The sequence below is a fragment of the Prionailurus bengalensis genome, chromosome A3, assembly GCF_016509475.1.
Source record: "Prionailurus bengalensis isolate Pbe53 chromosome A3, Fcat_Pben_1.1_paternal_pri, whole genome shotgun sequence".
NCBI classification, from domain to species: Eukaryota; Metazoa; Chordata; class Mammalia; order Carnivora; family Felidae; genus Prionailurus; species Prionailurus bengalensis.
In genome coordinates this window covers 121,309,604-121,336,603 of record NC_057354.1, presented here as the reverse complement: position 1 = coordinate 121,336,603, position 27,000 = coordinate 121,309,604, and positions in this window count along the sequence as shown.

Sequence of the window (27,000 nt, the reverse complement as noted above, 5' to 3'; positions counted from 1 at the left end):
CCAGGTGCCCCCCAGCTAGTATTCTTATTATCGTGGTTCTAAATTCTAGTTCAGACATCTTGCTTACATCTATGTTGATTAAGTCACTGGTTGTCATCTCTTCCTGGTTTTTTTTTTGGGGGGGGGGGTAAATTCCTTCATTTTGTCATTTTGGAGGAAGAAAATAATTAATAAAACAAAAAATTAAAATTAAAAAATTAAAAACAATGCAAAAAGTCAAATAAAGGAAGCTAGATTCTAAGTGTATTTTGGTCTGCTTGTTGAAAGAAGCTTGATAGAATAGGGAAAAAAGAGAAAGGAAAAAAAAAGTAAGAAAATTTTAAAATAAAAAAAATATATAGAATAGAATGAAATAAAGAAAATACAATAAAAATTTAAAAGAAATAAAAAATAAAGTAAAAAAAATAAAATTTTCTCTTTCTGTATCCAAGAATGAGGAAGAAAAGAAAGAAAAAAAGAAAACAATTTAAGCAAAAACAGAAGCAAAGAAAATGAACAAATAAACAAACCAGCAAACAATGAAACCGGAATGGCATTACATCCATTTGCCCCTAGAACTGAAACTATGAAACTTTTTATAGTCCCTACACTAAGCAGGTGGAGTAACTTGTGCTAGTCTTCTAAGGGATGTGCTGGAGGGTGCAGTTGGGTTCTCCACTAGGTGGCACTGCTTAGCTTACTGGGGTGGATCAGTGTGGCATGCTTGCTCCTGTGTGTGTGCATGTGCATGGGAGAGGAGGAAATGGCTTCACCCAGTTCCCTAGTCTCTGGCAGGGGAACTTTGTGCTCTCACCGACCCATGATCAAGTATCCCTCCTTTGTCTCAGGCCTCCATTCACTCCCCACCTCTACCCTGTCTGTGTCCAAGTTGTCCACCTGAGATACCCTCCAAGAGTTTTATCTCAGATGGGGTTGTGTTTCAAAACCCCATGCTTCAGAGACCCCTGTAGCTTGGACCCGCCGACTCTCTGGGGGAGGGTCTCGCTGAGCAATGACTGGGTGCCAGCTTGTCCCAGAAAACATTCATGTGATCGTGCAGCGGCAGAGGTTCAGAGATTATGGCAAACCATAACACACAGCCAGCACTAGGTCTTACCACACTCTGGAGTCTTTGTCTCAATACCAGCAAACGGGGCTGCTCTCTGGGGTCCGCTGGGACCTTTGCCTGTGGGGATGCTGTATGGCCTGTTCCAGATGCACTCCAAGCAAGGGAACCGCTTCTCTCCGTGTGGCACTTGGACACCTCAGACCCTGCTGCCTGCTCCTGCACACTTCTCTACCAGAACACTGCCAGGCACTGAACTCTAGAACTTCAGACTATGCACTCCACTGTTTACAGAATCCTGGTGGTATTTAAACCCTCTCCTTTCTTCCCATCGATGGTTTTGGGGAACAGATTTCTTGTTCAGTCCCCTGTGAGTGTTTTCACTCTTTCTTTCTCTTCAGCTACTTTCAGAGGAGTGTTTTTCTTGCATCAATCCTGATGCACCATACTCTCCTCCTTTCTCTCTGTCCTCTTTCTGCAAAAATAGCTCCCTACCCTCTGCAGCTTTTCTCTCCCCCAGTTCACCTCTTCACACTGTGTACCTCCTGAGTTCTGTGGCTCAAGTTATGCAGATTGTTGTGTTAATCCTCAGATCAATTTCCTAGGTGTTCAAAATAGTTTGGTGCTGATCTAGCTGTGTTTCCAGGATGAGACAACCTCCAGGTCTCCATGTTGCTCTGCCATCTGAACTCCCTCTTGATTTGCATTATCCTAATGATTAGTGATGTTGAACATCTTTTTGTGTGCTTGTTGGCCATTTGTATATCTTCTCAGGACAAATGTTTATTTAAGTCCTTTGTCATATTTTTTTCCTTTGTCCAGATTTGAATTGGGTTATTTAGTTTTTGTTGTTGTTGTTGAGTTATAGGAGTTCTCTGTATATTCTGGGTGCTAATCCCTTAGCAGGTGTAGTTTTTTTTTTTTTTAAGTTTATTTATTTATTTTGAGAGAGAGAGAGAGAACATACATGACCAGGGGAGGGGCAGAGAGAGATGGAGAGGGAGAGAATCATAAGCAGGCTCCATACTGCCAGCGCGGAGCTGATGTAGGGCTTGAAGTCATGAGCTGTGAGGTCATGCATGACCTGAGCCGAAATCAAGAGTCGGATGCTTAACTGACTGAAACATCCAGGCTCCCCAGCAGGTATAGTTCTGAAAATATTTTCCCTCATTCTGGGGGTTGCCTTTTAATTCTCTTGATATTGTCTTTTGATACACACAATTTTTAAAGTTTCATGAAGTCCAACTTGTCTAGTTTTTATTTTGTTGTTTGTGCCTTTGTTGTCATAGCCAAGGAATCACTGCCAATCCCATACTGTGATGATTTTGCCCTATGTTTTCCTCTAAGAATATTGTAGTTTTAAGTCTTACATTTAGGTCTTTCACTAATTTTGAGTTAATTTTTGTACATGGTATTAGGTAAGGGCCCAACTTCTTTCTTTTGCGTGTGAGTATCCAGTTTTCCCAGCACCATTTGTAGAAAAGACTGTCTTTTTCTCCATCGAATGATCTTGGTACCCCTGTCAAAAATCATTTGACCATATATATAAGGTTTATTTCTTGGCTCTGTATTTAATTTCATTGGTCTGTATGGTTGTCTTTATACCAGAACCACATTGTTTTGAGTACTCTAGTTTTGTAATATGTCTTGAAATCAGAAAGTGTGTTTCAGCTTTATTCCTCTTTTTCAAGATTGTTTTGGTTGTTTAGGGTCCTTTGAGATTCTGTATAAATTTTAGGATGGGTTTTTCTATTTTTGCAAAAAGCTGTGGGATTTTGATAGGGATTGCATTGAATCTGTAGATTGCTTTGGGTATTATTGACATTTTAATAATATTAAATCTGGCAATCCATGAACATGGGTTGTTTCCCTTTATTTATATCTTCTTTAATTTCTTTCAGCAATGTTTTATAGTTTTCATTGTACAAATCTTTCACCCCCTTGGATAAGTTAGTTTCTGAGTATTTTATTCTTTTTGATTCTGTTATAAATGGAATGGTTTTTGTAATTTTTTTCAGATTATTCATTGTAAGTATATAGAAATGTGGCTGATTTTTGTGTGTTGACTCGTATCCTGCTACTTCGCTGAATTCATTTATTAGTTATAACTGGGTTTTTTTCTTTGTATGTGTATGGAGTCTTTGGGGTTTCTACATATAAGATCATAACACCTGCAAACAGACATATTTTACTTCTTCCTTTCTAATACAAATGCCTTTTATTTCTTTTTCTGGCTAGAAATTCCAGTGTGGTGTTCAACAGAAGTGGTGAAAGCAGGCATCCTTGTCTTGTTCCTAATCTTAGAAGAAAAGCTATCAGTCTTTCACTACTCAGTATGATTTTCACTATGAAGTTTTCACATGTGGCTCTTATTGTATGGAGGTACTTCTTTTCCTAGTTTGTTGAATGTTTTTATCATGAAAGGGTATTGGAATTTTGTCAAGTGCTTTTTCTGCATCAATTGAGATGCTCATGTGGCTTTTCTCTTTTATTCTGTTAATGTGGTGCATTACATTGATTATTTTTTCATATTTTGAACCATCCTTGCATTTCAGAAGTAAATCCCACTTGGTCATGGTGTATAATCCTTTTAATATACTGCTGAATTTGCTTTGCTACTATTTTGTTGAAGGTATTTCCATCAATGTTCATAAGAGATATTGCTCTGTAGTATTATTTTCTTGCAGTGTCTTTGTCTGGCTTTGGTAGCAGGGTAATGCTGGCCTCAAATAATGAGTCATGAAGTATTCACTTGTCTTCAGGTTTTTGGAAAAGTTTGAGAAGGATTTGTATTAGTTCTTTAAATATTTGATAGAATTTGCCAGTAAAGCCATCAGGTCCAGTGCTCTTCTTTTTAGAAGATTTTTGATTACTGACTCAACATCCATACTAGTTACATGTCTATTCAGATTTTCTATTCTTTGTGATTTAGTCTTTGCAGATTTTGTGTTTCTAGGAAATTGTACACTTCATTTAGTTATCCAAATTGTTGGTGTACAATTGTTTAGAGTATTCTCCTATAGTCCTTTTTGTTTCTGTAGAATTGGTAATGTTACCATTTTTATTTCTGATTTTAGTACTTTGAGTCATCTCTCTTTTTTTCTTAGTCTGTCTAGCTAAAGTTTTATCAATTTTGTTGTTCTTTTGAAAAAAGCACCTTTGGTTTTTATTGATTTTCTCTAATGTTTTTCTATTCTTCATTTCATTTATCTTTTCTCTCATCTTTGTTAGTTTTTTCTTTCTGCTAGCTTAGGGTTTAGTTTGTTCTTACTTTTCTAGTTTCTTAAGATGTAAAGTTAGGTTGTTGATTTGAAATCTTTCTTGTCCCCCTCCCCCCACTCAGTAATGCTTTCATGGTGTCCCATAAGTTTTGCCATGTTGTGTTTTCATTTTCATTCTTCTTTAAGTATTTTCTATTTTTCCCTTGTGATTTCTTCTTTGATCTCTTAGTTGTTTAAGAGAGTGTTATTTAACTTCCACAAATTTGTGACTTTTTCAGTTTTACTCCTGATAATCCTATTGTAGCTGGAGAAGATACTTTGTATGATATCAGTTTTTTAAAAAAATTCTATTGAGACTTGGGGCGCCTGGGTGGCTCAGTCGGTTAAGTGTCCGACTTCAGCCCGGGTCACACGATCTCACGGTCCGTGAGTTCGAGCCCCGCGTCAGGCTCTGGGCTGATGGCTCAGAGCCTGGAGCCTGCTCCCTATTCTGTGTCTCCCTCTCTCTCTCTGCCCCTCCCCTGTTTATGCTCTGTCTCTCTCTGTCTCAAAAATAAATAAACGTTTAAAAAAATTAAAAAAAATTCTATTGAGACTTAATTTGTGATCTAACATATAATCTATCCTGCAAAATGTATCATGTGCACTTGAGAAGAATGTGTATGCTATTGTTGGGTAGAATGTTCTGTATTTGTCTGCTAGATCTACTTGGTTTATTTTGTTTTTTAAGTCTTCTGTCTCCTTATTTATCTTCTGCCTGGTTGTTGTATCCATTATTGAGAATGGGGTTGTTCTACAACTATTATTATAAAACTGTCTATTTCTCCCTTCAATTTTCTAGTTTTTGCTTCATATATGTTGACGGTCTGTCATTAGGTGTGTAAACACTTATAATTGTTGTATTTTCTTGATGTATTGACTTACAGTCTATTTTGTCTAATATTAGTATAGTCACCCTTGCTCTCTTTTGGTTAATATTTTCATGGAATATCTTTTTCAAACCTTGCATTTTCTTTTTTAAAATTTTTTTCTTTAATTTTTTTTTAATGTTTGTTTATTATTTTGAGAGAGAGAGAGAGAGACAGAGCATTAGTGGGGGAGGGGCAGAGAGAGAGAGGGAGACACAGAATATGAAGCAGGCTCCAGGCTCTGAGCCGTCAGTACAGAGCCCAACATGGGGCTTGAACCCATAAACCATGAAATCATGACCTGAGCCAAAGTTGGACACTTAACCACCTGAATCACCAAGGCACCCCTCCAACCTTTCATTTTCAACCTATTTGTGTCTTTGGATCTAATGTGAGTCTCTTGTACATAACATATATTTGGATCATGTGTTCTTATACATTTGAACAATCTCTGTCTTTTGATTGGAGTGTTTAATCTACTTACATTTAAAGTAATTACTGATAAAGAGGGACTTCTTTTGTATATAGGTGATTTTCTTTGGTAGTGAAATGTTTAAATTCCTTTCTCATTTCCTTTCGTGTATATTTTATAGCTATTTTTTGGTGGTTACCATGGGATTGCATTTAATATCCTAAATTTAAAACACTCCAATTTGAATTTATACCAAATTAACTTCAATAGCCTATAAAACTTTGAACCTTTAAAGTTCCATTCCCACGCCTTTCAACTGTTGATGTCCCAAAACATAAAGTAAAAATTCTTTTAAATACATTACTCTCTTAAATTATGTAGGAAATAAAATGTAGAGTTATAAACCAAAGTTACAATAATACTAGCTTGTAGACTAATATATTTAAAAAAAAATTTTTTTTCAATGTTTATTTATTTTTGGGACAGAGAGAGACAGAGCCTGAACAGGGGAGGGGCAGAGAGAGAGGGAGACACAGAATCGGAAACAGGCTCCAGGCTCCGAGCCATCAGCCCAGAGCCTGACGCGGGGCTCGAACTCACGGACCGCGAGATCGTGACCTGGCTGAAGTCAGTCGCTTAACCAACTGCGCCACCCAGGCGCCCCTAGACTAATATATTTTTAATGTATTAGTCTCATGAATCACGTAGAAAACAAAACATGGGAGTTACAAACTATTGTTACAATAATACTAGCTCTTATAATTGCTATATATTTATCTTTATTGAGGGAAGTTTCTATTTCTTTATAGGGCTTCAAGTTACTATCTAGTGTCCTTTCATTTCACCCTGCAGGATTCCCTTGAGCATTTCTTTTTTTTTCCTCTTTCTTTCTTTCTTTCTTTCTTTCTTTCTGTTTTGAGAGAGAGAGAGAAAGACAGCATGCAAGCAGAGGGAGAGAGAGAGAATCTTAAGCAGGCTCCAGGCTGAGCCAATGCAGGGCTCCATCCCATGACCTCAGGATCATGATCTGAATCGAAATCAAGAGTCAGATGCTCAACCAATTGAGCATTTCTTGAAGGTAGGTCTAATGGTCACAAATTCTCTCAACTTTTGTTTGCCAGTAATGTAGCAATTTCTCCTTAACTTTTAAAAGAAGTTTTGCTGGATATAGGACTCTTGGTTGGCAGTTTTTTTTTTCTTTTAGCACTTTGAATATATTGGCTTCCAAAATTTCTGAGGAGAAATCTGCTGACAATCATCTCCCTTGCATGCAGTGAATTGCTTCACTCTTGCTGTTTTTAAGATTCTTTTTTCATCTTTTAAAAGTTTGATTATAACATGTTTTGATGTGGGTCCATTTCAGTTCTTCTTACTTATAGTTCACTGAGCTGCTTGGATGTTTCTATTCATGTATTTCATCAAATTTGATAAGTTTTCAGCCACTATTTCTTCAAATATTCTCTCTATCCTTTTCTCTCTTTTCCTTCTGGGACTCCCACAATGTGTATGCTGGTCTGTTTAGTGGTGTCTTTCAGCTGTTCTGTTTGTCTTTTTCAGTCTTTTTCTTTCTGTTCCTCACACCCAATACTTTTCATTCTTATCTTTATGTTTACTGATTCTCTCTTTTGTTTGCTCAAATCTGCCTCTGAATCCCTCCAGTGATTTTTTTTTCAATTTTTTAATTTTAAATCTGAATTCTGAGGGATTTGATGAGATCCAGTATGTCCTCTACCACATGTCTTTCCCCTTAGGCATTTTTTTTTTTCCTCCAAGTCCTGAGTAAACCTTACTATTTTAATGGCAACACATACATCTTTTCTTCCTTTGTTTAAAAGTTACTTTAGCTTTTATGAAAGTGAAATACATACATTATTTGAAAAAGTCTAATATGATGATAAGGTTTATAATAATAGTAGAACCCTGAACCACCATTCCCATCCTTGAAATGTGCTCCCTATAAGCAAAATTTTGAATTATTTTAGCTGTTTCTTCTGTTTTTAATTCTATATTTCCAAAAATATTCTTAAAAAAATTTTTTTTAATGTTTATTTTTTTGAGAGCGAGACAGAGTGTGCACAGGGGAGGGGCAGAGAGAGAGGGAGACACAGAAGCTGAAACAGGCTCCAAGTTCTGAGCTGTCAGCACAGAGCCTGATGTGGGGCTTGAACTCACAGACTGTGAGATCATGACCTGAACCGAAGTTCAGTAGTATAACAACACAAGCATATTATAAATATTGATTTAAACAAAAAATGTGAAACAAATATTTTGGGAGTATGAAGGGAAGGAAGGAGGTGTTAAGTGTACTAAATCCCACTATTCTATAATATGAAGTCAATAGATAGCATATCAAGAGCAATATAAGGGGGCGCCTGGGTGGCGCAGTCGGTTAAGCGTCCGACTTCAGCCAGGTCACGATCTCACGGTCCGTGAGTTCGAGCCCCGCGTCAGGCTCTGGGCTGATGGCTCAGAGCCTGGAGCCTGTTTCCGATTCTGTGTCTCCCTCTCTCTCTGCCCCTCCCCCGTTCATGCTCTGTCTCTCTCTGTCCCAAAAATAAATAAACGTTGAAAAAAAAAACAAAAACAAACAAACAAAAAAAGAGCAATATAAGAATGTTTTGGGGGGGCACCTGGATGGCTCCATCATTAAGTATCCGACTTCAGTTCAGGTCATGATCTTACAGTCTGTGAGTTCAAGCCCCATGTCAGGCTCTGTGATGACAGCTCAGAGCCTGGAGCCTGTTTCAGAATTTGTGTCTCCCTCTCTCTCTGCTCCTCCCTTGCTCACACTCTCTCTCTCTTTCTCAAAAAAAAAAAATAAATAAAAAATAAAAATTAAAAAAAAATTATCTTCTAAAAATTGGTTGACATCTCTTGTCTGTGCTTGTGTTATTTATCTGTGTTGCTCTTCCAAATCCATTCTCCATCTCTTTTTGCCCTGCTCTGTGTGCAGAGAAATGGACATAGGCTCCCTTGACTTTTGGCTTCCAGTTGGATTCAGCTAATTGGAGATGCTGGCAGAAGACTGGAGAGTAGGAGGAGATAGAATTGTAGATGTAGGAGTATTTATTCCCATTGCTGCCTTCTCCCTGCATGCTTGCTCCCTGGAAGGCCACTGTCTTTTTGGTTGTGGCATAATACTTCTACCTAATTCTGTGGCTCCTATAGGGTTCTTCTCTCCTATGTCTAGGGCTTTTACCACGTTCAGCAGTCATTCTTTCCATTTGCCTCTAAAGGCTTAGAGATGGTGATAGTTTCCAAATGCTGTTAGACCCCATGTACTTCGCCATCCCTTGTTGGTTCTCTTGACCCTGCCCACACCTCTGTAAATAGTTTTCTTATTAAATTCTATTCAATTCTCATTTGAGTGTGCCAATCTGTTTTCTGCCAGAACCCTGACTGCTACATCGCTGTTCGTGTTCTCTCTTTACTGTGTTTATTCATTTCAAAAATTTTATTCCCATTTTAGCAGAGTTTCTAGAGGCAACAGAAATAAGTGCCATATGTTCAATCTGCTATGTTTAACTGTTAGATATCCTTTTTCCAGGATCTTTTCCTATGCAGAATATCTGACTATTTTCTTTGATATAACATACTGATTTCTCTCCTATGCCCAAAGCAGAAAATTGGAGGTTTAATATCTGAGTAAATTGTAAAGACAGGCCCCAATTCAGGGACAAGCACAGTGGTGGGCAAAGCAGTAGCATGGTACCATAAAGAGTGAGACTAAGACAAAGTCCCTATAGTAAAGGATGACTCTCCACCCACTCTTTTGAATCTCTTTGTGGCAAGAGAGGTGAAAACCAGAATGTTTATAGCTCTATCCCCATGTACCCACCACCAGCCAGAAAATTCAGCTTTCTTCCCCCAGAAGAGCCCTCTTGAATGGACAACAAAAGATAAGTCAATATTTGAAAAAGACTCAAACAAAAAAGACAAAGACAACCAATGCGAAAGAAAGAAAGAAAGAAAGAAAGAAAGAAAGAAAGAAAGAAAAGAAAGAAAGAAGCCATAGTAAGAATTCAAGGGAAGGAAAGGCAATTCAGGACTCAGAAAAAGGAAAAAAAAAACAACAAAGAGAAATAAAAAAGAACAATAGATTAGTCTGAGGGAAAAAATGGAGCCAGTGGCTTAGAATTCTGAGGGCAAATCCTATCCAATCTAAAATTCTATACCCAGGAAAATTATCACTCAGATAAACAAGTAAAATCCTGACACTTTTATTCAGAAATACTAAATGGTGTAAAAAAGGAAGGCAAGAAAGAGAAAGACACAGCACATAAGTAAGGGGAAAAAAAATACCCTGGATTTTAGCGATGGGAAGTTTCAGGATAACAGCTGGGCAACAGGCTTAGTGAGCAACCAGTACCAATTAGAGAATGAAGACAGAGGGCTCCATGAGAGATTCTTCCAGAGAGAAAACTAAACTTATAGAGTATCCAATGTATTTTAATATATTCAAAAATTATTTTTAGTTTTGTTGGACCCATTGGAGTTGAATTAGTGATTTTGACATGGAAAATTAAGCAAACAAATAACAAAAACCAAAGCAATTATTTATACTGGAAAAAATATAAAGTTGTTCAAAAAGGAAATGTTATCATAGTATATACTATCACAGCTATGAATAGTAGAAACTATAATATATATTTAATATATATTATATATATTTAAATAATAAATATTTATTTAAACAAAATTGCCAATATAACAAATTTGGGAAAATGGGAATGAAGAATATTAAGTGAACATATAGACGCACTTTAGATATATTTAGTTCGGGACCATGGCAATAAAGCAAGCATCGTAATAAAGTGAGTCAAATGAATTTTTTGGTTTCCTGGGGCTTATAAAAGTTATGTTTACACTATGAAGTAGTCTCTTAAATGTGTCATATCATTGTGTCTAAAAAAACTACATACCTTAATTTAAATATACTTTACTGCTAAAAATTGCTAGGCATTATCTGAGCTCTCAGTGAATCATAATTACTAATCACTGATCACAATAACAAATGTAATAATAATGAAAAAGTTTGAAATATTGCAAAATTGCCAAGATATGACACTGGGACATGAAGTGAGCAAATGCTCTTGGAAAAGTGGTGCCAATAGACTTGCATGACACAGGGTCACCACAGACCTTCAATTCATAAAAAAATGCACTATTTGTGAAGTGCAATAACATGAAGCACAGTAAAACAAGGTGTGCCTGTACTTGAGGGAGATAATTTGAGCGAGCTAAATTTCCATTTACCATAATAGCAAGTCAACAGATGATAGCTAAAGTAAAAAATGAAAAAAAAAAAGTCTATATAAGCACACAGTTTAGATACATGGAGATAAAACCAGAATAAACAGCCAAGAAAGTTCAGAGAAGTTGCTTAAGAGGAGTGGGAATTTGGGAATGAGGGTCAAAGGGGCAGAATTCCACTATTTTCTTCTGTAAGCTAACTGTTCCACTTAAGTTTTTAAAAAAGAGATATACTCATTGGTTTCATAAAAACAAAACAAACAGACAAAAAAAAAAAACCCTGAAAAGAAACACATATCCCATGTGTGGACCCAAATAGTAGTCACACAGCAGTTTCTCTCTCTCTTCCCCCACCTATTCTAAGAACGCCTCTGTTTCCTCGTAAAGAGTTCTTGGAATCTCTATGTGGTATCTCGCAAGTGTTCTGTGAATTTATTCTCTTGGCTGCCTTGAAGTTTCTGTTCTTGCTCTTCTCCCTTCAGAGGCCAGCTGAAGGCCACACCCCTGCCGGCTGCAGACTCTCACTGATCTCTGTTCCCAAGGCTGCCAATACCTGGTGTCAAATTGTTGTGTTCGTGCCAGGGATGCTACTTCTTGTCACTGCCGAAGCTCCTGGCTCCAAGGCTGATGACATTTAACGCCCTCACTGCCCCTCCCTCAGTTGTCTTTTTCCTAAATGGGAGAAATTTCTGTCAGTTCACAGAATCAGGAAGTCATATTCTTTCTTGAGCATATGCTTTTGTCTCTTATACTGCAAAATTGACTGTACAAATCAGTGTATATGGACGGTACAAATACTTTTATCAACACAGAAAGAAACCGCATTCCCATTAGAAGTCATAATCCCATCTATTGAAGGCCTTAGCAAGAAAAGCCTGAGGTCCCTGGAAAAAGAGGGACTTGAGCCTTCCATACCAACTCTTCCCTGAATGTCCAGCCTGCTGGTCGATTTTAACTTGCCAGTCTACACAATCATGTGAGCCAGTTTCTTCTCTGGAGAACCCTAATACAGATTTTGAAATCATACAATATGTGCCTTTTCTCTCTGTTTTTTTTTTTTTTTTTTTTCAGTTAGCATTACGTTTTCAGGGTCCATCCATGTTCCAGCATGAATCCATTCTTCATTCCTTTTTACAGCCAAATATTGTGCAGATATACCATATTTTGTTTCTCCATTCATTAGTTGATGGACATTTGTGTTGTTCCTACTTCTAAATATTACAAATAAGACTGCTACAAACATCTTTGTGCAAAGTTTTGTATGGACAAGTTTCAGTTCTCTCAGGGTTCTCTTCAATATGTGGCTGTGGCTGTACTGTGTTATATTTCTACCAGCATTGTATGTGGGCTCCAATTTCCCCACATCCTTACCAACACTTGTTAGTGCCTCTTTTTGATTATTGCCATTCTAGAGGGTGTAAAGTGGTATTGTTCATTGCAGCTTTAGTTTGTATTTCCTTGATGGCTAATGAGAAACTTTTCCTGTTTATGTTTAGGTTATCCAAGAGCTGCTCCATGCATTCTGTCCAAGTTTTGTAGCTGTGTTCAGTGGGAGAGAGAGGAGGGAATAGCTTACTCCCTCTTACCTGGAAACAGAAATGTGTTACTTTTTGATACTTACAAAAATAGTATCTTTGCATTTTCTAATTACTATTGCTGGTGAATGAATGTAAATGCATTTGATTTTTTTTTTTAATTGTTTTTTTCAACGTTTATTTATTTTTGGGACAGAGAGAGACAGAGCATGAACGGGGGAGGGGCAGAGAGAGAGGGAGACACAGAATCGGAAACAGGCTCCAGGCTCTGAGCCATCAGCCCAGAGCCTGACGCGGGGCTCGAACTCCCGGACCGCGAGATCGTGACCTGGCTGAAGTCGGACGCTTAACCGACTGCGCCACCCAGGCGCCCCTGATTTTTTAATCTTGATTTGATTTCCTAAAAATTTGCTAAACTCTCTTATTCTAATAGTTTTATCATCTGCAGACAATGAAGATTTTGTTTCTATTTTTCTGATTATTTGTTTATTTATTTTACATTATTGTGTGAGCTAACTACTCCAGAACAATAAGGTAAATTAGAAATGGTGATGATAAAAGACACACTTGTTTTCTTTCAGGTCTTGCAGGGAATATTTTCAATATTTCAGTGTAACATTTGGAGTGGGTTATTTGGCGTAGATACAGGTTACCAGGCTAAGAAAATCCTTTTGGTGTTTTTGTTTAAATCTTTAATGGGTATTGGATTTTACTAAATGCATTTTCTGCACATATTGAAGAGAAGGATCTATGTGTATATATATATATGTGTGTGTGTGTGTATGTCTGTGTGTGTATATATATGTTTGTGTATACATATGTGTATGTATGCACATATGTGTACATATGTGTGTATATATGTATGTGTGTATGTGTGTATGTGTGTGTGTGTGTGTGCGTGTATGTATTGCTTTTTGGCTCTTAACATGGTATAGTTGATTTTCTAATATTAAACCAATGTTTAGATTGTTTACAAAGGTGGCCACAACACTCCTCTCTTCCCATTCTTTATATTCTTTTGCCATGTGACTTTGGTATTCATCCCCCTCAAGAGGTGGAGTCCCTTCCTCTTGAATCTGCTTTGGCCTGTGTTTTGTTTAATTAGAATGTGGCAGGAGAAACACTGAGTGATTTCTGACCCTTGGGCTCAAGTGATTTTGTTCTTTTGCTCTCTCCTTCTTAGAATGCTTCTCTCAATATGGAAAAAGCCCAGGATTGCCCTCATGGAGAGAGAGGCCACAAATCCCAGCCTTTCCAGACATCCCAAATGAAGTCCCAGATATGTGAGTAAGGTCATCTTAGGCCGTCCAAACCCAGCTGACTGCAGCCACGAAAGTAACCCGGGCAAGACCAGCCCAGCCAACCCATAGTATTGTGAGAAATAATAAACTTTTGCAAGCCACTGTTTCTAAGTGTTGTCATTTTGGTTTTGGTGTTTTGTTTTGCTTTTAACGCAGCATAGGTAACTGATACACTCATCTTGCATTCTTGAGTGAAACCCAACTTGGATGTGGCATATTATCATTTCATATATTGCTAGATTCCTTTTCCTAACATTTTGTTTAGGATATTTGCTTCTATGTTTGAATGAGTTTGGTTTGTAATTTTCCTTTCATGTAGTGTCACTAAGTTCTTGATGTTGAAAGAGTTGGGTGTGGTTCTCTTTTTCAGTCTCTGGAATAGTTTATATAAGGCTGAAATCATTTGCTTCTTGAATTATTGAGAGACCTCACTACTAAAATTGTCTGGGTCTATTGTTTTCTTTTGTGGGAATAATTTAAGCTGATTCAGTTTAAAAAATGCTACAGGTTTTCTATTTTTTCCTGAGTCAGTTTTAGTAAGCTATATTATTCTGTTTTCAAATTCATTAGCAAAAAGTTGCTCCAACTATTTCTTTTAAAGTGTTGTTAAAAAAGTATCTTCCTATGTTTAAAGTCTCTTCAGCATCTATGGTTATATCCTATAGTTTTATTTCTAATATTATTTATACGTTCCCTTTTTGCCTTGATTGATCTTTAAAGAGGTTTGTCTTTTCAATGACTAATCTTTTGGTTTGGATGCTCCTCCATTTTCTACTTAATTTTATATATTTATAAGTGTATTATGCATATATAAATGTATTTATATGTAAATATATATATTCTATATTATTTAATATACTTACAAGTTTATATTATATAATATATATTTAATATATAATACACATATAAATATATTATATTTTAGTATTTCTTTTTACTTTCTCAGTAATATTTTATTGTATTCTTGTGCCACAATTTATTTATCCATTCATTTGTTGATGGATATTTGTGTTGTTCCCATTTCTATCATAAGCAATGTTACTATGTACATTCTTGATTATATGTCTTGATGCCCATGCACATGAGTTTCTCCAGGACGTATAACATAGAGTCGAATTTCTGCATCCTAGGGGGATGTGTCTGAAAATTTGGTAATATAAATACCACACTCTAATCATCCCATTTGTTCCATATGCCCACCAGCATTTGGCATTGTCAGATTTTATTTTATTTTTTATTATTTTTAAATATGAAATTTATTGTCAAATTGGTTTCCATACAACACCCAGTGCTCATCCCAACAGGTACCCTCCTCAATACCCATCACCCACCCTCCCCTCTCTCCCACCCCCCATCAACCCTCAGTTCTTGGTTTTTAAGAGTCTCTTATGTTTTGGGTCCCACCCTCTCTAACCCCTTTTTTTTTTTTCCTTCCCCTCCACCATGGTCTTCTGTTAAGTTTCTCAGGATCCATGTAAGAGTGAAAGCATATGGTATCTGTCTTTCTCTGTATGACTTACTTCACTTAGCATAACACTCTCCAGTTTCATCCACATTGCTACAAAAGGCCATATTTCATTCTTTCTCATTGCCACATAGTATTCCATTGTGTATATAAACCACAATTTCTTCATCCATTTGTCAGTTGATGGACATTTAGGCTCTTTCCATAATTTGGCTATTGTTGAAAGTGCTTCTGTAAACATTGGGGTACAAGTGCCTCTATGCATCAGTACTCCTGTATCCCTTGGGTAAATTCCTAGCAGTGCTATTGCTGGGGCATTGTCAGATTTTAAAGTTTTGGCAATCTTGTAGATGTATAATGGTATCTCATGGTGGGTTTTTTTTTGTTGTTGTTGTTTGGTTTTTGGGTTTTTTTCCTGCTGCATATGTTCATTTTTTATTATTTGTTATTGCAAAGTAAATCAATGAATACAGAATTATTCATAGATCACATACACATATGCAAATAATTTATAATGTAGAAAGTAAAAATCTCTAACCACTTACGATATCTCTCTACCTCTTTCAACACCCATCCCCAAGAAGTAAACACAGTCAAACTTTTAGTATCTTTCCAGACTTTTTTGAAGAATATTCAGGCATACACTTTATTTTCACAAAATGATATCATACTTTACCTATTGGTTAAAAAATTTTTTTTAATGTTTTACTTATTTTTGAGAGAGAGAGAGAGAGAGAGAGACAGAGCATGACTGGGGAGGGGCAGAGAGAGAGAGGGAAACACAGAATCCGAAGCAGGCTCCAGGCTCTGAGCTGTCAGCACAGAGCCCGACGTGGGGCTCAAACCCACAGACCGTGAGATCATGACCTGAGCCAAAGTTGGATGCTCAACCGACTGAACCACCCAGGCACCCTTTACCTATTGTTACATTATCGTTTCACTTCATAATTAATAATAATTCAGACTTACCTCTAGTTAAAAAAATTTTTTTTAACATTTATTCATTTTTGAGAGACAGAGAGAGACAGAGCCTAAGTGGGGGAGAGGCAGCGAGAGAGGGAGACACAGAATCTGAAGCAGGCTCCAGGCTCTGAGCTGTCAGCACAGTCTGACGTGGGGCTCAATCTCGCAGACTGCAAGATCATGACCTGAACTGAAGTCGGATGCTTAACTGACTGAGCCACCCAGGCACTTCCAGACTTACCTCTAATTTTTAAATGGCCACTGAGGTTTCCATTTTACAACTATTTTGGCATCCAAATTTTAACCATTCTCCTACTGTTGACATAGATGTCTCATAGTTTGAGCTATTATAAATAATATTCCATATAAATATATCCTTGCACATGCTTGTGCAAGTATCTCTATAGAATGTAAATCTAAAACTGTAAGTTAAAAGTATTTTAAATTTTGGGGCATCTGGGTGGCCCAGTTGGTTAAGCATCTGACTCTTGATTTTGGCTCAGGTCGTGATCTCACGGTTTGTGGGTTTGAGCCCCACCTCCGGCTCTGCACTGACATTGCAGAGCCTGCTTGAGATTCCCATTCGCTCGCTCTCTCTCTCTGCCCCTCCCCCACTTGTGCATGTGCCCTCTCTTCTCTTTCAAATAAATAAATATTTGGGGCGCCTGGGTGGTGCAGTCGGTTAAGCGTCCGACTTCAGCCAGGTCACGATCTCGCGGTCTGTGAGTTCGAGCCCCGCCTCCGGCCTGGAGCCTGGAGCCTGTTTCCGATACTGTGTCTCCCTCTCTCTCTGCCCCTCCCCCGTTCATGCTCTGTCTCTCTCTGTCCCAAAAATAAATAAACGTTGAAAAAAAATTCAAATAAATAAATATTTAAAAAATTTTTTTAAATATTTAAAATTTTGATAGTTATTATCACACTGTGATGATATTTATTATTTGACAGTTATTCGTTGCTCTGAATAGGTTGTCACAATTCACACTTGCACCAGGAGTATATGAGTTTTCTTTCCCCATATGCTAGGCAAACCTGGACTTCATATGTTTTAACTTTTTGTAATTTGGTGGGCACCAATAGGACCTCATTTTTTACAGTTTTTTAAAAATGTTTATTTATTTTTGAGACAGAGAAACAGAGCTTGAGCAGGGGTGGGGTAGAGAGAGAGGGAGACACAGAATCCGAAGCAGGCCCCAGGCTCTGAGCTGTCAGCACAGAGCCAATGTGGGGCTCAAACTCACACTGTGACATCATGACTTGCGCGGAAGTCAGCCACTCAGCCAACTGAGCCACCCAGGCGCTCCATTACCTCATTTTTAATTTGCATTTACCTAATTGCTAACAAAACTGAATATCTTTTCATATGTTTATTAGGTATTAGCATTTTGGGTTTTTGTGGACTACTTGTTCATATTTTTTGCCCTTTTTTTTATTGGGTGTTGTCATTTATTTATTTATTTATTTATTTATTTATAGGAGTTGTTCTGTTTTAATTTACATTACCTTGATTATTAATCAAGTTTAACATCTTTTCATACGTTTGTTAACCATTATGTTTCCTGTTTGTGAGGAGGCTTGTCAAGTGTTTGACCATTTTCCTACTGGATCCTCAGCTTTTTCTTTTTAACTCTCTAGGACTTCTTTATAGATTATCAATGTAAACCTTTTGTTAGTTTTATGTATTGCAAAGATCTTTTCCTATTTTGTAGTTTGTTTTTTCTCACCTTCTTATGGTGTGTTTTGATAAACAAAAGTTCTTCATTTTAATTTGGTCAAATGTATCAAACTTTTTCTCCTTTATGGTCAGTGTGCTGTTTCTATGTCTTGGTAGGAAATATTTGCACCTTTTTGAAGAAACTGATTTCTACCTCAAGTTCATGAAATTATTATCCTAAATTGCCTTCTTAAAGCTTTATCATTTTGCCTTCACAGTTAGATCTGTAATCTATCTGGAATTAGTGAAAGAGGTATGTTAAAATCCATCACAATGATTTTTGTTCTGTTTCCTTCTTTTAGTTCTTTTTGTTTTGTTTTATATATTTCCAGGTTATGTTATTAAGTGCATATAAATTTAAAATTGTTATATCTCCCTGGTGAAAAAATCTTTTATATTATAAAGTTACCCTCTTTAGTCTTAGTAATAGTTTTGCCTTAAAGTCTATTTGTCTGATAATAATTATATCTAATCCTGCTCTTAGGGGATTAGCATTTTCATATTTACTTATTCCTACTAAATTCATTGACATGCAATCTATCTTTAAAGATAGTTTATTTTCATGGAAAATATTGAATGTTAAATCATCTATTTTGTAAATTTAACATGATACATAATTTTTGATCTCTGTCTTTGATAAACAAAATCGTATAGGTCATGCTGGTTGTTACTGTTTTGCTCCTCATTCTTTCATCTCCAAAATTGTTAATACCTTTTGGGATTTACAGACTATGGCCCACTACTTGTAATCACTACACGTGATTAGAAAGAGCTCATTTATACAGCAGCCAAGTAGAATAACAGGGAATTTGTTAAAGATCTGCTCCGTGTATCACTTCTAAAAAGAAGGTTGCCTTTTTGTTGTTGTTTTTGTATATTTTTACAATACCATTTCCCTCATCAAACAAGAATTTTATGTTGCTTCACTTTATCTCATTGACTTTGAAAAAAAATTTTAATGGTATATAAGAGGGGCACCTGGGTGGCTCAGTTGGTTAAGTGGCCAACTTCAGCTCTGGTCATGATCTCATGGTTCATAAGCTTGAGCCCCACATTGGGCTCTGTGCTGACAGAATCCGTTTGGGATTCTCTCTCTCTCCCTCTCTCTGCCCCTCCCCTACTTGTACTCTCTCTCTCTCAAAAAAAATAAATTAATTTAAAAAAATAAAATGGTATATAATATGCCCTATTCAGTCTCTGTGCATAAAAAGAATAAGGTAAAAGTAATAAATCCTTCTTAAAATTTAAAGTTTTCTGTTTTAGTGCTATCCAGTAGTAAATTTTTCAGGACAAGTATGAGTGTGGTTATTACATCTTATAGTCTCCCTTTTTTTTTTTTTGAGCATGAGGAGGCGCAACTGAATGAGGGGCAGAGGGGGGGTGCGCAAGTTAGTGAGGGGCAGAGAGAGAGAGAATCCCAGGGGCTGAGAGGGAGAGAGAGAGAGAGAAAGAGAGAGAGAGAGAGAGAGAAGTGGGGTCACTCGAAGTGGGGCTCATACTCACCAGAAGCGGGACAAAAGCTCACCCGATGTGGGACTTGAACCCACCAACCATGAGATCATGACCTGAGCTAAAGTCAAATCCTTAACGACTGAGCCACCCAGGTGCCCCTATAGTCTCCATTTTTGACCAGGTGTTTTTCATAGTAGTCGGTGTTAATTTTGTTTCCAAGTAGGAAAAGTTTCACTGCTCTCAAGATGACTTTCAGAGTTAATTTTTTTTCTTTGTCATTATTTCTTTGTTTTTTTAAAAATCCTGAATTCATCATGCTTCACTGGATCCTGGATTGAAAAACCCAATAGCTATGATAAACATTACTTGAGGGGCACCTGGGTGGCTTAGTCGGTTAAGCGTCCAACTTGGGCTCAGGTCATGATCTTGTGGTTTGTGAATTGGAGCCCCGCATCGGGTTCTGTGCTGACAGCTCAGAGCCTGGAGCCTGCTTCAGATTCTGTGTCTCCCTCTCTCTCTGCCTCTCCCCTGCTCATTCTCTCTCTCCCTCTCTCTCTCTCTCTCTCTCTCTCTCTCTCATTCTCTCTCCCTCTCAAAAATAAACATAAAAATATTAAACATTACTTGAATAATTAAGGAAATTTAATATGGGCTATGTATTAGATAATGGTATTGTATCAATGCTCAATCTCCTCAAATGTGATAATAGTATAGTGATTGTAGGAATTTGTCCTTGTTCTTAAAAGAAACATCTGTGAGACTTAGGGGTGAAGGGTCATGACAGTCTGTAACTAACTCTAAAGTAAATGATCCAGTAGAAGGAGGGAAGGGAAAAAGGAAAAAAAGGAAAGAAAGAGTGTATAGAGAGGGTAAGATAAAGCAAACCTGACATAATGTCAACTATTCCTGAATCTAGATGAATTGTGTGTATGGAGTGTTTGTTGTTCTAGGCTTGTCACTTTCTGTAAGCTTGAAATTTTTCAAAATAACAGGCTGGGAAAATGAACTCATGTCCGCTAAAAAGAATTCCTGATTTCAATATGTTTGTGACTCTGACTTAGTATCAGTATGGTGCAGGTAGAAAGGCTCTAGCTCATCATTTGTCATGGGATCTGAGGCAGGTTCCCCTTGTATTTTAGGAATTCCTGGATTTTTCTCTGACCTAACATCCTTAGGATTTTTTTTCTTGCCTTCTTTAGGGATTAAAGACTTACTACCTTTTGATCTTAACTACTGATTTTTATCTGTGTTTCAAAAAACAGTCTAATTAGTATTAGTCTAGCCTGGATAAACTGAAGGTATCCATTGTGTTTAGAAGTTTCTCTGGACAAAGTGGGAGAGAGGAAGAGGATTGTGGTTTCCAGGACATTGGAAAACCAGGGAGAGCAGGTTGGGGGGGGTGGGGTAGGGGGGGGGTAGGAGGGGTGGGAGGAACGTCACATTCTCCTGTCTTAGAAAGGTTCTCTGATTCAGCAGAATTAGATTTTCTTCCAGATTTCAAGGTCATTGCCATTGGCTGTCAGCTCACTGTGGGAGGCCAGACAGGAGCTCTCTCCACCTGAACTGGCTCATGTGGCTCCAGTATCCCCTTATCTGATAATGTATAATTGCCTTTTCTGTACAGAACAAAAACAATATCAGGCTCCGATCTAGAGCTGCTTTTCCCTAAAACAATGAAAACAGAAATATTTGTCTTTTTATAGTGAAATAGAATTGACAAGCAGTTAAAAATAAGGTAAGATAAGGCAAGCTCAGAAATAACCAAGTAAATCACCTCCCTTTATGTTGATGAGTCTTTAAAAACTAATGTGACTTTGAATGAATACTCAGCCACAGCCATGTGGAAGCACTGATAATATGTTTCAAAGTATTTCCCCACAGCATACTTCTTCACTGAAATAGATTACCGCCCCCCTAACACCCCTACCTCTACTATATACGGACTAAATTTAGAACTTTTGAGTAACGAATTTGAAGAGAAGAGGGAAATGATCAAATTATCTGAAGCTCCTGGGGCACCTGGGTGGCTCAGTCGGTTGAGTAACTGACTTTTGATTTCAGCTCAGGTCATGATTTCATGGTTTGTGGGATCAAGCCCCGTGTCAGGCTCTGTGCTGACAGCACGGATCCTGCTTGGGATTCTCTCTCCCCCTCTCTCTCTGCCTCTCTGCTGCTCATGCATGAACATATACTCTCTCTGACTCTCTCTCTCTCTCTCTCAAAATACATAAATAAACATTAAAAAAACTGTACAAATTATCTGAAACTCCTTAGAATATACTGAATTATAACATTTTGGGGAAAGACATAATATTTTATTTAAAAAATACCAATAGGGTTGGGGCTTGCTGGGTGAGAGAACTGGAGGGTTAGCAGGACAAAGGAGTTGACCTTTATGCCAGGGAATGGTTATAAGGATGGGGTGGAATCCAAACTGGGGAAGGAGCCCAGTAGTTCTGTTGTTACAGATGTGATTACCGGGATTAATTTATTATGGGTATGACCCAGTAGGGTGAGTCTTCCACCCTTAATGTTTCAGCTATACTACTGAAGTCATTGTTATTTGCATTGTGATACTTTCCCCCCCCTCATTTGTGCTACTCATTTGTCTACCTTTACTGTCATCTTCTGTCAGGAAAGAAGACGCATAGAGAAAACTCCATTTGACAAGCTACTCTCCAACCATATCTTCATATTCCCCCACAATATTTGATTTTGTCAAAAGTTTTTCTTCTCTGTCTAGGTTTCTGTCCTGCAGTAAACACAGGGCGTTGCATAGATATGATCTCACTATGAGATCTTCCTAGAAAAACGTCACTCAGTACTAAGGGAGATTTGGGTTGGAATAAAGCGGGAAGCACTGGTGATATATGGGTAGTTTGGATAATTTTCTTTTTTTGTTTTAAAAAGATTATCTTTTTAAGTAAACTCTACACCCAGTGTGGGGCTCAAACTTATAACGCTGAGATCAAGAGTTGTGTGCTCTACTGACTGAGACAGCCAGGTGCCCCTTGGATAATTTTCAATATCCTGACTTAAATTTACAAAGTCAGTATATTTAGAATGATCACCTAAAAACTTTAAGGGATTCCATACAAACATACTTTGGGCAGATTTCTGTTTGAAGGTCATCTAAACTGTGGCATATTTTGCTTTAAGAGGATTTGATAGGCTGTCATGTAAGAAGGTACCAAAATGAAACCCCATATACAAATGGGTGAAAGACTAGAACAGGAATTTCACAGAGAAAACCCATTTAGACAATAAACACAGGGAAAAATGCTCAACCTCGTTATTTTCAAGGAAATGATACATTAAGGTACAATTTTATACCCATCAGGCTGACAAAAATTAATGTCTGATATTAAGTGTTGGCAATGGCATGGAACAATGCAAACTCTAATTGAGAATGTAAATTGAGACAGTAACTTTGGAAAATAATTTGGTATTATGTAGTAATATATTACACATCATATATTATTAATATGTATTAATAGCTCATATTTTAATATATATGGTGTATATTTATGTATTATGTATTAATATATAAGATTACATAGTTATAATTAAAGATTATTTATATAATTATATAATAGAAAAGAATATTTTTTCCTCTTAACAATTAATAAAATCACTTTCAAGTGAAAAGAAAAGTCACTAATATGTGCATGTCTTTAGAGTTACAGGGTCAGTTCTCATATTTATTTGTTAATTGCTCAAACAGTTGCTTTTGCAGTTTAGTTATGAAGCTACCATAGGTACCACAGCCAGGAAAGGTGAGCTGTAGAGGATTCATATTTAGCCGTATTTAGCCATGCATTTTCATTTTAAAATAAAAGAGCATATTTATTCCTTAACACATTTGTTTAAAATAGCAAAGCAGGTAATATTTTTGAACAGTGATTCTCAACTCCTGGCTGTACATCAGGAGTACCCAGAGGCTTTAAAAAGTGCTGGTGCCCTGCCCCCCTCCTCCCCCAGCCCTCCATCCGAAACTAATTGAATTAAAATCTCAAGATGTGGAGACTGGGCTTTGGGTTTTCTTGAAAAATTCCCCAGGTTATTCCAATTTAAAACCAGAACTGGAAAGTACTATTTTAAAAAACAACTTTCTAGGGGCGCCTGGGTGGCCCAGTCAGTTGAGCCTCCGACTTCGGCTCAGATCGTGATCTCATGGTTTGTGGGTTCAAGCCCCCCGTCGGGCTCTGTGCTGACAGCTTAGAGCCTGGAGCCTGCTTCGGATTCCGTGTCTCCCCCTCTCTCTGCCCCTCTGCTGCTCGCATTCTCTCTCTCGAAAAATAATGAAAACATTTTAAAGAAATAAATAAATAATAAAAACAACTTTCTAAACCAGCAATTTTTACCCTGCTGGTGCAAAATTCTCCATGGGATAGGAAATCAACTTTGGTAGGTTTATAGCATTTGGAAATTACAAATAATCAAGATTAGAAAATATCAGAGTGTAGCACATTTTGTTTCGGATGTGTGTGTGTGTGTGTGTGTGTAAAATGAGCAGTTATGTAAAACACAAGATTTCTTACTTTGTGTCACAGTACATTTGAAAAGCAATTGTAAGCAAATCTTTTCTAAGGTGCTGTTAGGTATTTTTTCTATTGAGTTTGAGGTGATGGGGCCGCAATAGAATGTGGTGGTTGCAACGCCTATGTTTGAATCCGGCTTTTCCTCTTTGTGAAAGCTACTAAACTCATAGTTCCATTTACCACTGGCGAGGGATACAGATTAGAACAAGCCGGAGTAGATGCAGACGGAGCTACGTGAGAGAGTTCCAAACGCAAAGCTTCCATCATCCTCAGGGTGCGTTCCCCTCCCGGCGCTGAAGTGTGACAGTGCCCAGAGGGTACTGCCGGCCTGAGAAGCTCCTCGGGGCTGCGGTGTCCAGGAGTTTTCCGGGGGCTTCATTACACAGGTGTGATTGATTGAATTGTTTCTCACGTGTTTGAATTCAATCTCTCTGTCCTCCTTGGAAGTCAGGCTGGTATCATGTGGCCCAAAGCCCCAGCCTTCTAGTCACATGGTTGGTCCGTGCCGTGACCAGCCCCCACCTTGAATCTTGTCAGCGTAGACTACCCAGGGGCCCACCAGGGGTCACCTTGTTAGTGTAACTCTCAGGTGTGGTCCCAGGGGCCCCGTGGACAACAAAGACACTCCTTGGAAAATTCCAAGAGTCTAGAGGTTACCTCCTAGAGCTAGACAAAGGCCAGCCGCTCTTTTAGGCTAGATTCTGGTGCATAATTAAAGTTTTAGTTCAAAACACAGAATTCTAAAAAAAATTATTCCAAGTTGACATAGAACATGTTTTGTTATGTTAAATAAGGTTTTCGAGGGCTCTTAAGTGACATTAGAGATCATTCGGCCCAATTCCTTCCTTTTAAATATAAGGCAACTATCCAAGAATAAACCAAGTTCCATGCTGTGTTTTATGTTTGAAGCTGTCAGAACCTCTTAAAAAATTAACCACTTTGGCGGGAGACACAGCAGAGGATCTGCTGCTTCAATACTGGAAATTACACCGTGGATTTCCTATTGTTTCAGGAATAACTCTTACTTGGAAATATTTCAAGGAGTTCATTTTAAGTTCAGTCACATTTAAAGTGAGGTAATTTATTATAATTTATTAGTCACTGAATATCCATGTGCTCCCGTACATTTCCCAGCTCCCTTGCAGTTAGGTGGGTCTAAGTGATGAGTTCTGACAAGTGAGCTGTGATGGAAGTGACATGTGTCACTTCTGGGACAAAGAATAGAGAGAAGAACACTTTTTAGTTCTCGAGGCTTTTCTCCTTTCCTGCCGCCACAACAGCGGAGGCTAAACGCGGAGATGGTGTAACCACAAGATGGAACAGCCTGGATGTAGGGCGTGCTTGGAAGGGAGCTGTCGGGAGGAGCTCCAGACCTGCAGCCAACTTGGGGTGAATGAAAAATAAACTTTCCTGGGTTAAACCAGTGGGAGTTTGGGATTATTAATCCCTGCAGCATAGCCTAGTCTGTTCGTTAACACATTAACAATATAATCTTACATTAGCCATGTTTTAAACTTTCCACAATTATCCAAAACATAATTTATAATCTTTGACATTCATACAGATTTGAAAGCTCAATGTTTGTATGGGTAAAACATCTCATCAAAAATATTTGACAACTGTCAGCATGGAGCCTGCTTGGGATTCTCCCTCTCTTTCTTTCCCTCTCTCTCTCTCTGTCCCTCCCTCGTGCTCTGTCTCTCTCTCTCTCAAAATAAAAAAATAAACATTAAAAAAAATTGACAGCAAGGTAATTCTTAGTTTTTCTTGTTGGGTGAGAAGAGAGCCAAACAGAAAAATATGTCACCTGTGACTAATACAGAACAGGGTCAAATTTAATCTCATTCAGGATCTGGATTAAATCTGAATAATTAGATAACCAAAAAAATTTTTTTGGTTTAGTTTATAAGGTTGTTATTTTGCTATGTTTATCAGCATAGACTAAGCCATTTTGGAAGATAACACAAAAGTTCTTTCAGGCCTAAGTGATATATTTTTCTTTTAATTCTCTTGAACATTTTCCTTAAATTTCCTTAAAGATTTAGGGTTGTGTGTGAATTTTAATTTGTTTCCACAAAATTGAGACTCAAAAGTTAGGTCATTTGCTCTAAACCATACAACAAATTAATGGAGAGGGCAGTACCAAAATCCCAACTTTCATTGTTTCCACGATGTCTGTGCTTCCTAGAAAAGTCATGGGGTGGTAAGTAGGAGAAGAAAAGTTAAGGTTAGCCTTCCATTTCCAGGAAAAATGAGTTAAGTAATTTAAACAAATCCTCCCATTGAGGACAACCAAAATGCTGAGCAAAATATAAAATCCCCTTTCTAGAAATAGCAAACAAACAGTGAGGAGTTACCAGGCCAAGTTCCTAGAGAAGATGAAAATCTATAAAGACGAACATGGTACTGGTGCCATTTTATCCTGAGGACATGGTTATCCACAGCAGGTGATTGAGAGGTTTTTTTCTTTTAAGTTTATTTATTTTATTTTGAGAGAGAGAGAGAGAGAGAGAGAGAGAGAACATGTGCATGCTCAAGGGAAAGGGAGAGAGAGAATCACAAACACAGAGCCTGACGTGGGGCTCCATCTCACAGATTGTGAGATCGTGACCTGATCTGAGATGCTTAACCAACTGAGCCACCCAGGCGCCCCGATTGAGAGGTATAACAGTGCCTTTAGGGCTAGGGAGACAAAAGTTGGAGGCTGGGGCCCAGCATGGGTAAGTGCCCTGCACCCTGAGTTGAGACTGACACACGCTAGAAATAAGAGTGAATTGGAAGTCAACCAGTCCTATATACTGCGGGCTGTCTTTGAGTCATCTGGGTGGCCTGGAAAATCTCAAGCTTAAAATTGGATTGGGGTAATATTGGAATGTTGGTGCCTTCAAGTGCCTGGCAGAAGCAATGAAAATTCTCTTTGGAGAAAGAGGACATCATAGTAGGCCTCAAGTTATTTTGACAAATAAAATCATCAGGATATAGGAAAAAATAACCATGTATACAAGATGATAAAACACTATGGACAAGAAAAATAAAATATACCAGACTGCAGAAATAGACCCTCAGGGATTCCAATATAGACTGTAAAGCAGTTATGCTTATAAAGTTCAAATAGAAAATGACATAGATTTGACAAAGAACCAAGTAGAAATGCAAATCGTCAAAAAATAGAGTACCCTAAATTAAATCAGTG